The sequence below is a fragment of the Geotrypetes seraphini genome, chromosome 4 (assembly GCF_902459505.1).
Source record: "Geotrypetes seraphini chromosome 4, aGeoSer1.1, whole genome shotgun sequence".
NCBI lineage: Eukaryota > Metazoa > Chordata > Amphibia > Gymnophiona > Dermophiidae > Geotrypetes > Geotrypetes seraphini.
In genome coordinates this window covers 127,470,983-127,483,290 of record NC_047087.1, presented here as the reverse complement: position 1 = coordinate 127,483,290, position 12,308 = coordinate 127,470,983, and the positions used below count along the sequence as shown (strand labels likewise).

The window sequence follows — 12,308 nt, the reverse complement described above, 5'->3', positions numbered from 1 at the left end:
TTCACCCGCGAGGTGCCAGGTTCCGGCCCTCAACTACAAAAAAAGGATGGCTCAGTAGACCCGTTTAGTACCTTCAAGTTCACAACAAGCAGTGTCTACTGTGAGTTGTCAAAACTCAAGGTAAACAAAGCAATGGGGCCAGACAGCCTACACCCCAGGGTGCTCAGGGAGTTAAGGGACGTCCTGGCGGAACCACTATCCGCGCTCTTCAATCTCTCCCTTAGTACAGGTAGAGTCCCGTTGGACTGGAAAACGGCTAACGTCATTCCACTCCACAAAAAAGGCTGCAGGACAGAGGCTGAGAACTACAGACCAGTGAGTCTCACATCAATAGTGAGCAAACTAATGGAAACTTTAATCAAACACCAATTAGATAAGATCCTGGATGAGGAGAATCTGCGGGATCCACGCCAGCATGGACTTACCAAGGGGAAATCATGCCAATCCAACTTGATCAGCTTCTTTGACTGGGTGACGGGGAAGCTCAATGTTGGAGAGTCCTTGGACATTGTATACTTGGACTTCAGCAAAGCATTTGATAGTGTCCCTCACCGCAGGTTGTTGTGCAAAATGAGTTCTATGGGATTAGGTGACACTTTGACTAAATGGATTGGGGCCTGGCTTGGTGGTAGGCTTCAGAGGGTGGTGGTGAATGCCACCCCCTCTGTAACGACGGCAGTGATCAGCGGAGTGCCGCAGGGCTCGGTCTTGGGCCCGATCCTTTTCAATATCTTTATAAGGGACTTGGCTGAGGGGCTTCACGGTAAAATAACGTTATTTGCCGATGACGCCAAACTGTGTAACAACAAGCAAGAGCACAACGGACAATATGAAACACGACCTACTCCTATTGGAGCAATGGTCTAGGACCTGGCAACTGAGTTTCAATGCCAAGAAATGCAAAGTCATGCACCTTGGCAGTCAAAATCCATGTGAGACTTACACCCTAAATGGCGAGATCCTAGCAAGGACTGTTGCGGAACGGGACTTGGGGGTAATCATCAGTGAAGACATGAAGACTGCCAATCAAGTGGAGCGGGCTTCATCTAAGGCTAGGCAGATCATAGGATGTATACGTAGGAGTTTCGTCAGCCGCAAGTCTGAAGTCAATATGCCGTTGTATAGATCCATGGTGAGGCCCCATCTGGAATACTGCGTACAATTCTGGAGGCCTCATTACCGCAAGGATGTACTGAGGCTTGAGTCAGTCCAGCGAATGGCCACCCGGATGGTCTCGGGACTCAAGGATCTCCCGTACGAGGAACGGCTGGATAAATTACAGCTATACTCACTCGAGGAACGCAGAGAGAGGGGAGACATGATCGAGACGTTCAAATACCTCACGGGCCATATTGAGGTAGAAGAAGATATCTTCTTTTTCAAAGGTCCGACGGCGACAAGAGGACATCCATGGAAAATCAGGGGCGGGAAATTGCACGGCGATACCAGGAAATACTTTTTCACCGAAAGAGTGGTTGATCGCTGGAATAGACTTCCACTTCAGGTGATCGAGGCAAGCAGCGTGCCTGATTTTAAGAAGAAATGGGATCGTCACGTGGGATCTCTGCACAGAGATAAATAGGGGAGGGTCATTAGGTGGGCAGACTAGATGGGCCGCGGCCCTTATCTGCCGTCTTTTTCTATGTTTCTAATGTATATAATATAGGTTTCCAAGCCACATAAACATCAAAAAGTCAAATAGGACAGAGAACCCACGGGTATAAAACAGTACAAAAGAAAGTGGGAACGAACAATGAACACTCCACTGAAGATCACTGATATAAAACCAACTTGTTTATTTCATAAAAGGACACAAGCAGAAGCTGTGGACCCGACACAGCACTGTGTTTCAGCGTCTGAGGAGCGCCTGCATCAGGGGTCACTGTGGCGTATATGTTCACAGATGACAGGTCTGGGATAAAACAAAGCTCAGTCCAACTAACATGCCAGAGTAACCAAAAACACTGAAAACCTATGGAAGCCACAGATGCAGGTGTTCCTCAGACGCCGAAACACAGTGCTGTATCTGGTCCACAGCTTCTGCTTGTGTCCTTTTATGAAATAAACAAGTTTTGGTTTTTTGGTTTTTTTACATCAGTGATCTTCAGTGGAGTGTTCATTGTCCGTTTCCACTTCCTTTTGTATGGTTTCCAAGCCACATCAGATTTTAGTTAAAATAAACAATGTCAAAGTGTAGAAGATAACTTTCTATAAATTTCTATTAGAAGAGTTGGCAAACCTGAAGCCTTTAAAAAATAGCATGTTGGTATAGTGTGTTGCTAAAGAGACACTTATTTGGTGCAGAACACAAGAGAAGACATTCAAAAAATAAAAGCCTACTAGTGGGTTTATACGTATAAATAGCGTTATGTACAGTATACTGTACAATGGGGGGGGGGGTTCAGTTTGTGTGTAAATGCCGCTACCTATTTATATAAATGGCAGTTTCTGTAAACCTGTACATCCATGTGAAGTTAAGGAGCTGTCCTCCAAACAAACCTTTTGCAAAGGGCGGAGGTTTTGAACATCAGAAAAGTAAACACTGTTTCCCTCTTAAGCATTCCTCTAAACCAGAGGTTCCCAACACATGGTTGGAGTATGCAAACTGCTGGTGGAGAGGGGTACAAGGCAACGCACAGGTCTACCACCCTCCTTTCTCCTCAACCCGTTTGTAGAGCTTCCGTCTTCACCCCTGTAATTATTTTGCCTCCTGCACTGAACTCCCATGGTTGCTGCATATCTCACACTTTTATCTCTCTTGCTTCAATGGGTTAGTGGCAGTGATTCCTAGAGCTGCTTACCACTAACCCAGAAGCCGCCTCTGCTGCGTCCTGCCATCTGTCAGAACTCCCTGCTTCTGTCTGGGTGGGACACAGCAGAGGAGAGGCTTCCAGGTTAGCGGCAGGCAGCTCTAGGAATCACCACTGACTTGTTGAAGCAAGAGAGAGCCAGTGGCGTACCTAGGGTATGTGGCACCCGGGGCCCATCATTTTTTGACACCCCCCCCCCCCCCCCCCCCCCATGTAAAAATTTTTTTTTTTTTTTTTTTGCAATAACCATGAAATGGAATAAATGGTCAGAATAGAAACAGGCAGTGAAAATTTTCTTTTATTGAACCTCATATATGTAACCATTATTCCAAACATAACAAAACATAAATTATGTCTAAATTGTCATGACATTAGAAGTACATATGGAGTAGTTGCAGGCAGTGGCGTACTTAGGGTATGTGGCACCCAGGGCCCATCATTTTTTGACACCCCCCCATCTATATGAAAAATATGATTTTTAGTACCAATCTACATATCGCACCACAAGAGTGTACCTAGGAAAAGGCTGCATCTTAAACACTGCAGTGAGCACTAGAACACCAACACATACATTGTAAAACTAAACAAGCCAGATCCCGCACAGTCAATTGGTCCTGTAGTCAATGCCAACTGAAAACTATGTCTTTTTCATACACACAGAACAGAGATACACCCTCGCCCAAAATGGAATAATCACAAACTAAAAATAGAAATATGTAGACAAAAGTTAAACTGATCCGCCAAGAAACCAGACCCTGGATACAATGCAACACCACAAAAAACAGTAACACATGTCCTCTAAAACAGTGCAAAATATAAAGACAGTAGATGTAAATTTGAAAAAACTGATACATAACAATCACCACTTTATAAATTAACAAATAAAAATAAAACAAATAATGAGATATAAAAAAATACAATTTTATTGGACTAATCCCCGTAAGCTCGGTCCCCATCCCCGCAAACCACCTGATTCCATCCACACAAGCCTTGAATTGTTTATATTAAAGTATAAAAAGAAACAATATTCTGTACAATTGTCAATTTATAAATCAGCGTCTTCTCCCCACTCTCTTCCCCATTTCCCTTCAGCATCCTCAGCCCACTCTCTCTCCACTTTCCTTCAGCGCACGCACATAAAAACAAGCAAGTAATTTTATATCATTTTCATTCTATTCATTCATAGAAATTAAAGTCTAGATAATGCCAGTCACATAACAAAACATGATTTTACAAAAATAATTCCCTGCAGTCAAGCCTGCAAGGATTATTAGATGTCTTTCAGCAGTTCCCCTCCCTCCCTCCCCCTTACCTTTGTGGCCAAGTCAAAATGATCTACCAACAATAAAATTTTAAAAACACAAAGCACGCTGTACGCAGAGAAAATGTTAATTATCATTTATATTCCGCGGGTTTTCAAAGAGGTCAAGGCAGATGACTTTATGCAATGTCACCTCAGTAACAACTATACAAAAATAGACAAATATTCCCCCTCCCTTTTTACTAAACTGCGATAGCGGTTTTTAGCGTAGGGAGCTGCGCTGAATGCCCCACGCTGCTCTCGACGTTCATAGGCTCCCTGCGCTAAAAAACTCTATTGCGGTTTAGTAAAAGGGGGCCATAGTGCAAAATATAGACAGCAGATATAAATTTTCAAAACGGACACATTTTGATCACTAAGTTGAAAATAAAATCATTTTTCCTACTTTTTTGTCTGGTGATTTCATGAGTCTCTGGTCCTTCTTCTGATCCTTCTTCTTTCTCTCTCCCCCTGGCTCCCCTCTTTATTTCTGCCTTTCTTTCTCTCTCCTCCTGGCCCCCCTCTTTCTTTCTGCCTTTCTTTCTCTCCCCCTTGACCCCCCTCTTTATTTCTGCCTTTCTTTCTCTCCCCTTGGTCCCCCTCTTTCTTTCTGCCTTTCTTTCTCTCTCCCCCTGGCCCTCCTCTTTCTTTCTGCCTTTCTTTCTCTCCCCCTTGACCCCCTCTTTATTTCTGCCTTTCTTTCTCTCCCCTTGGTCCCCCTCTTTATTTCTGCCTTTCTTTCTCTCCCCTTGGTCCCCCTCTTTCTTTCTGCCTTTCTTTCTCTCTCCCCCTGGCCCCCCCTCTTTATTTTTTCCTTTCTTTCTCTCTCCCCCTAGCCTGCACAAAGCCATCGTGCCGATTTCTCCACTTCCACGATTCTTTCCCTACCCTCACCCCCAAGCCAGCAGCCGATTTCTCCCTGCTCCTTCCCCGATGTCCTGATGTCCTGAACTTCATCGGGCAGCAGCAGCATTCACAATTCACTGATGTTGCCCGCTTCAGGCCTTCCTCTCTGTCGGGTCCTGTCTTCATGAAAACTGGAAGTAGGCAGGACCCGGCAGAGAACAAGGCCTGAAGCCGGCAACAGCAGCGAATTGTAAACGCTGCTGCTGCCCGAAGAAGGTAATGGAGCACCGAGGCAGTCCGCTTCTCCCCCCTCCCAGCCGAACCCCCGCTGACCCTCCTATCTCCCCCCCCCCGTGAACCTTTCCGACCTTCCCAGCGAGAGCAGCAAACCTCCTTCGCGACTTTCTCCTCCCTCTGCCGCGTTACTGATGACGTCATCAGTGATGCGGCAGAGGGAGGATAAAGCCGACGCTACTGGAGGGAGGTTTGCTGCTTTCGCTGGGAGGGTCAGAAAGGTTCACTTGGGGGGGGGGGAGAGAGATAGGATGGTCAGCGGGGTTTCGGCTGGGAGGGGGGAGAAGCGGTCTGCCTTGGTGCTCCAAGGCCTGGCGCCATTACCTTTTTCGATAATGGCGCCGATGCTGCTTTCGCTGGGAGGGTAGGAGCGCGATAGGGACCGGGCCAGCTGTGCACCCCCCCCCTAAGGCGGCACCCGGGATGGACCTCCCCCTCGCCCCCCTTGGTACGCTACTGCCCTGGGGAAACAGCCTGCAACAAGATCGCGCGATGCCAGAGATTTTTGCCTGCTTTGGCTGTTTCCTCCGCCGCGGTCCCGCCCCTCCTCTGACATCAGAGGAGGGGCAGGACCGTGGCGGAGGAAACAGTCGAAGCAGGCAAAGATCTCTGGCATCGCGATCTTGCTGCAGGCTGTTTCCAGACGCGACACCCGGCGCAGGGGGGGGTAACTGGACCGGACCGGGAGCACCCCCTCAGGGCTTGGTACCCGGGGCGGACCGCCCCCCCCTTGGTACGCCACTGGAGAGAGCATATTAGTTCTGAGTGGGGTTGGGGGAGAGGGAAAGAAGGAAAGATGTTGCAGAAGGGATGAGAGTGATGCAAGAGGGAGAAATGAACATAGGGGTGGAAGGGAAGGTGAGATGGTGTATGGGAAGAGAGGAAGAAATGGACAATAGGGGAGGAGGGGATAGTGCATGGGAAGAGAGGGAGAAATGGACATAGGATGGAGGGGTGGAAGGGGATGGTGCATGGGGAGAGAGGGAGAAATGGACATGGTGTGGAAGGGGAGGGAGAGGATGGTGCATGGGTGGAGGAAGAGAGATGTTCGACATGGGAGAAGGAGGAAGAGATACACAGTAGGTGGAGAGGGGAGACAGAGGGATATATTAGATCCCAGAGCAGAAGGGAGTGATGGATAGATGCCAGACGGAGTGATGGATGGGAGAGGGCAAGAGAGAAGGACAGGGAGATGTCAGGCTAGGAGAGCAGAGAGGGAGAGGACTAACAGATTGTAATCAATGTTGTACCAAGTAAGAACAGGTGCTGGACTTAGAAGAGTTGAGGGAGGAAGATGCTAGGATTGGTAGAACCCTATTGGAGAGACCAAGAGGGGGAGAAGAGGGGTGGCAAGGAAATGAATGAGAGGATAGTGATTTCAGAGGGTAGAAATGTTGTGATGGGAAGTAAATTAGATGGAAGGGAGCTAATGGGTGAAAGAATATAGAAATATGATAGGTAGCTGAAAAGTAAAAAGAAGAAGGGTTAGAAAGGCAGAAAAGATCTAAAAGGAATGATAAATATGTCAGAGATAGGTGTAGTGAGGGAATAGAGAGGAGAAAAAACAAATAAACAGTAGCCACTTGAAGAAGATTTAGCAGCAGACAGGACAGCAGAAAAGGGAAACTGGAATCAATTTGATGGAAAAAATATCCAGACAACAAAAGTAGAAAAAAAAGCATTTTATATTGAATGGTTAAATGGAAAATGTTCCAGAAGATGTTGTAGCAGTGGTTAGTGTAGCTGGGTTTGGACAAGTTCCTGGAGGAAAAGTCCATAGTCTGCTACTCAAACAACAAAGGTAGAAAAAAATATTTCATTCTGGATTAATAGGAATATGCTATCATTGGAAATGCACATCTCTAATATATCATTTTTTGGTTTTCTAGTATCGCTAAATATGCTGAGTCTAACTTCTTGAGGTTTCCAGTTAACATTTTCTCCTTCATATCTCTGTTACTGATCTGTGGTCCCTTGTTTCATATTTGTTGAGGGTTTGCGAGTATCTGTGTTTTGTGTGTGTGGCCAGGGTGTGGTATCTATTTTACAAATATTTGTATTGTTTACTGTATTATTGTATTTTGCTGATTGTCCAGCTCTTTTTAGTGTAAACCACCTAGAACTTTTGGTTATGGCTGTATAAAAGAATAAAGTTATTATTATTATTATTATTCTGTTAGTATGTATTTTCTGTGTAGGGATTTTGCAGAAGTTCTATTCTGTTTTCTCACTAGGTACTGTATTAATATTTTAGTACCTGGTGTAATATTTATAGTGCATAAAGTTGTTTCTATTTAAGTTCTGGAAGTTAGTGCTATTATGATATGGTCCTGGGTTTGTATATTGGCCTAACTGAGGTGATATCAAAACTTTTTAATATATGTTTGTCATAACATCAAACAGGGCTTTAGACATTTTGAAGTAACTGATAAATGCTGAGGTGCAAAAAGAGCCTGTTGATCTTATAACTCCCAGTCTCATGAGACAGCAAAATCAATAAGCTCTCTGAGGGAGAAAAGAACAGAATGTCTGAGGGGATGTGGGGTGTGTATGGCTGGGGGCTGTGTGAGAGAGAAGGGAGAGTGGCTGAAGGCATGTGAGGAGTGTGTCGGAGAGAGAAGGGCAGAGTGGCTGAGGGCAGGTGAGATGTGTCTGAGAGTGAGAAGAGCAGAGAGTATATTAGAGAATGACAAGGGGACGGGTACCCGCAGGGTGGGAACAGGGACAGAGACAAACTTTGTCTCTGTCATTCTCTAAAAAACTTGAAACTAATATCAATATGTAAAAACTTAATACATCTTAGACAATTGGTAACTGAATTCAATGATTTAAAAAAGCTGCATAAACTGATTTTGGATTTCAGTGAACTACTATTACAGTGCCATATGTGAGACATTCTAGATCAGGGGTGGGCAACTCCGGTCCTCGAGAGCTGGAATCCAATCGGATTTTCAGGATTTCCCCAATAATTATGCATGAGATCTATTTGCATGCACTGCTTTCAATGCATCGCCACTTTAAGAACTTAAGAAAGTTTGACAAGTTTATTAATTTCTTGATATACATTCTATCAAAAAGGATATCTAGGCGGTTTACAATCAATCAATAAATTTAAAAGCAAATGTTAAAAAAAAGGGGGAAAAAGAAAAACCCATCACTGAATTTAGTGGCATGGGGGATTACATGACTTAGGACTAACATCACGGTGAAGGTAAGTACATGAGGTTGCAAAAAATACATAGAGATAAAAAAATATATATAAATGAGGGAAAGGGGAGGGTAGGACAAGAGGGGCTGGTTCGCCTTTGGATTTGAAAACCTGCAGAGAGAATTATTCCAGGGAAAGCGAATAGGATCCTAGATTAGGTGTCATAGGTATCTTTGAAGAGAAAAGTTTTGAGTTCAGTCTTAAATACAGGGAGAGATGACTTTGTTTATATGCAGAGGAAGAGTATTCCAAAGAGAGGGCCGCCCTGACTGAGAAAATGGAATTATGGGTTTTATTGTAGAAAATTTCTCGGATGGAGGGATTAACAAGAAGTTCTTGGTAATTAGAACGGAGTGTACAACTAGAGCGGTGGTTCTTAACCTTGTTGGAGGTACTGAACCCCACCAGTTTCATATGCGTGTTCACCGAACCCTTCTTTATTCCCTTAGTTTTGCCGGAACTAGACTAGAATTACTCAACTTGGCATTACAAATCATGCAATTAGGACGCTGACTCCCATCACATTCCGTTATACATGTGAATCCATATTGTACATATTTGTCCGACCACTTTCGCATTTTGCTCAACATAGTTAGTAAGGGATTAAAATATTAAGATAGGTATCACATGACGTACCATCACAACAGTTACAATTCGACTACTGTGCGCATCAAATCCCCTGCAGCACAGATAGGCCAAGCGATGTTGCGTGATCACCTGCAGCCAATTATGGACAAGCGGGGCGTATCATCACGAATCATAAGCGCTTCGGTCACGTTCAATCATCTATCAGTTAAATAACAAATTTTGATCAGGAATTGATTGATGTATATAAGGCGTTAGTTACAGATTGATAGATCAAGAAACTGAGTACACGATCAGTCTTGATCAAAATCACTGAATAACTGATAGATGATTGAACGTGACCGAAGCGCTATATGAGTCGGAGGTGTGTTTTGACCTACGCCGAACCCGCAAGACTGACTCACCGAACTCCTGGGGTTCGGTCGAACCCAGGTTAAGAACCACTGAACTAGAGGCATAAGGGATTAAATATTTATCTATAAAGTTGGGGATATGATGTTTGATTTTATATGTAAGTAACAGGATTTTGTATGTGATGCGATGGGGAATAGGAACCAGTGTGCATCATGTAGAAGCGAGGTGACATGATAAAAATTTTTTAGCATGGTAGATGAGTTTAACGGCCGTGTTTTGTAGAATTTGAAGTCTGCAAATCTCTTTTTGGTTTATACCTTGATAAAGGGCATTACAGTAATCAATGTTTGAGATGATAAGGGAGTGGATAAGAATATTTAGGGAGGAAATAGCACAGTACATGGTTTCAAGGAAGACCTGGATAGGTTCCTGGAGGAAAAAGGGATTGAGGGGTACAGATAAGAGCAGTGGAAGGTTTAGAGATAAGTGTAGAGGTAGGTATAAAATTAGTCAGGGACCGCTGCTCAGGCAATATGCCTGATGGGCCGCCGCGTGAGCGGACCGCTGGGCGGGATGGACCTCTGGTCTGCCCCGGCGGAGGCGACTACTTATGTACTTATGAAGGGTCCAGTAAAGATGAAAGAGATCAAATAAGTTTTAGTTTATAGAAGCATTTGCTAACTACCGAGCTGATTTGCTGGTGATAAAGATTTAGGTCCAGAATGACATCAAGTATTTTCACCTTAGAGTTTAATTGGACTGGGATGGAGTCTATCTTGATGGGATCTGCTAGACAATCGGTATCTGAGGCGGGAAACAGTATGCATTTTGATTTGTCGATGTTTAGAGATAGCATACTTTGTTGAAGCCATTTTAATCAGTTTAAGGTTTATTTCTAAGATATCAGATTTGTTATTGGAATTGAGGAGATGAAGTAATTGTATGTCATCAGCATAGGCAAAGCAAGTGAATCCGATTGATTGAGCTAACGTAAGAAGGAGGGATAGAAAAACATTGAATAAAAGAGGCGATATTATGGAGCCTTGAGGGACACCATACTGCTGAGATGTGTTAGAAGAAGTAGAATTGTTGAAATGTACTTTGAATTCACGGTCATGAAAAAAGGAAGCAAACCAATTTAGAGCAGTACCAGTAATACCTATTGATTTGAAGTCTGTATAAAAGAAGGTTATGGTCTACAGTGTTGAAGGCTGCTGTAAGATCTAAAGAAATTAGTAAAACTGATTTCCTGTGGTCAATGTAATAAAGAATAGAGGTGGTAAGTCCAATTAAAGACAGTTCAGTGGAATAGTATTGTCGGAATCCAGTTTGATTTGGATGGAAGGCATTGGTTTTTTCAAGGACAGATCTGGTTGAAGATGATTTTTTCCATAATCTTGGATATAAATGGGAGGTTGGCTATTGGTTGATAGCTTGAGCATTGATCTTCTGGTAAGTTTGGTGATTTAAGTTTAGGAAAAACAGTTGCAAATTACCAAGATTTGGGAATGGTGCTGGTACTTAGACTGGTGCTGATCATAGAGTGGATAAATGGTCCAAAGATCTGAAAATTTTTTTTGAGTAAAAGGGGTAAAATGGTTTAATGGGTTGGCGGAAGTGTTCATAGATCGTATAGTCTGGCAAATTTCTTCTGTGGAGGGAATAGTAAAATTTGAAAGGGTTCTAAATGATAGGGATGTATGATCTCCTGAGGGGGAAGGTGGGCATGGAGTTTGGGTGAGAGCACTGCGGACCTGGGAAACTTTATGGTCGAAGAAGTTTGCAAGATCCTGCGAAGATGGTTTGAGGAATTGGAAGAGGGGAGGGTGGTAAAGGTGCGAACAATGGAGTAGAGAGTAGATGTGTTGCGGGCTTTAGAGATTTGTTTGGAATAGTAGTCTTTTTTAGCTTTTTGTATGGTGATTTTGTATTCTGTAGCTTTCTTGCAGTAGACGCTGTAATTAAAAGAAAGTCAATGATGTCTCCAGCGCTGTTCAAGGGAATAAAGTTGTTGGCGTAGAAGTGTGAGTTCCAGGGTGAACCAAGGTTTTCTTTTGGATCTATATCCGACTTGTAGTTGTTTGATAGGGGCCAGAATGTCAATGAGTGCCTGTGTAGAATTCCAGGTGGTGCTTTGTTCCTCGTGTGAGATTGAAGAAGTCATCAAGTTGGAAGTCAAAGGGTTCTTGTATAGCTGAGGAAGTGATTTTGCTGAAATCTCTGGAATTGAATGTGTGAGAGGCTTGATCAAGAATTTTGGGGGTTGGTTTTGGAGATTCATTGAGATCAAGGAATGGTCGTAAAGAGTAAGGCATGGGAGAGTATGTTGGTGAATGATAAGATTGTAGCAGAAGGGGCAATGATCTGGTCAATGGTGTGACCTTCTTTATGGGTGGGATTGCAAATAAGCTGGGGAAAGTTGATGTCTGATATGAACATTAGTAGTTCAGATGTATGAGAATTCTTAGGTTCATCAAAATGGATGTCAAAATCTCCTAGAATAACAGGGTTGATATGGGAGATGCAGAAGTCCAAAATAGAGGTTTGGAGGGTAGTCAATGATTCTTTGGTTATAAGGGGAGGCAGTAAAGAAGAAGAAAGTGTAGAAACATAGAATATGACGGCAGAAAAGGCCCTTGGCCCAAGTCTGCCCACTCAAATAACCCTCCCCCCTAAGTTCTTCTTTGAAGTGAACCCACGTGTTGATCCCATTTGTTCTTAAAGTCAGTCACGTTATTGGCCTCAACAACCTGAAGTGGAAGATCATTCCAACAGTCAACCACCCTTTCGGTGAAGAAGTACTTCCTAGTGTCACTATGGAATTTCCTGTGGATTTTTAGCGGATGCCCTCTTGTCGCCATAGGGCCTGTAAGGAAGAAGATGTCTTCTTCCACCTCAATACGGCCAGTAA

General features: G+C 43.8%; 1 protein-coding gene across 2 annotated transcripts in view; it reads left to right on the top strand.

Annotated features, from left to right (window-relative positions):
- BRWD1 (bromodomain and WD repeat domain containing 1) overlaps window positions 1-12,308 on the top strand; it is a 614,838-nt gene that overhangs the window by 474,084 nt on the left and 128,446 nt on the right. The gene's annotated exons all lie outside the window — the stretch shown is intronic.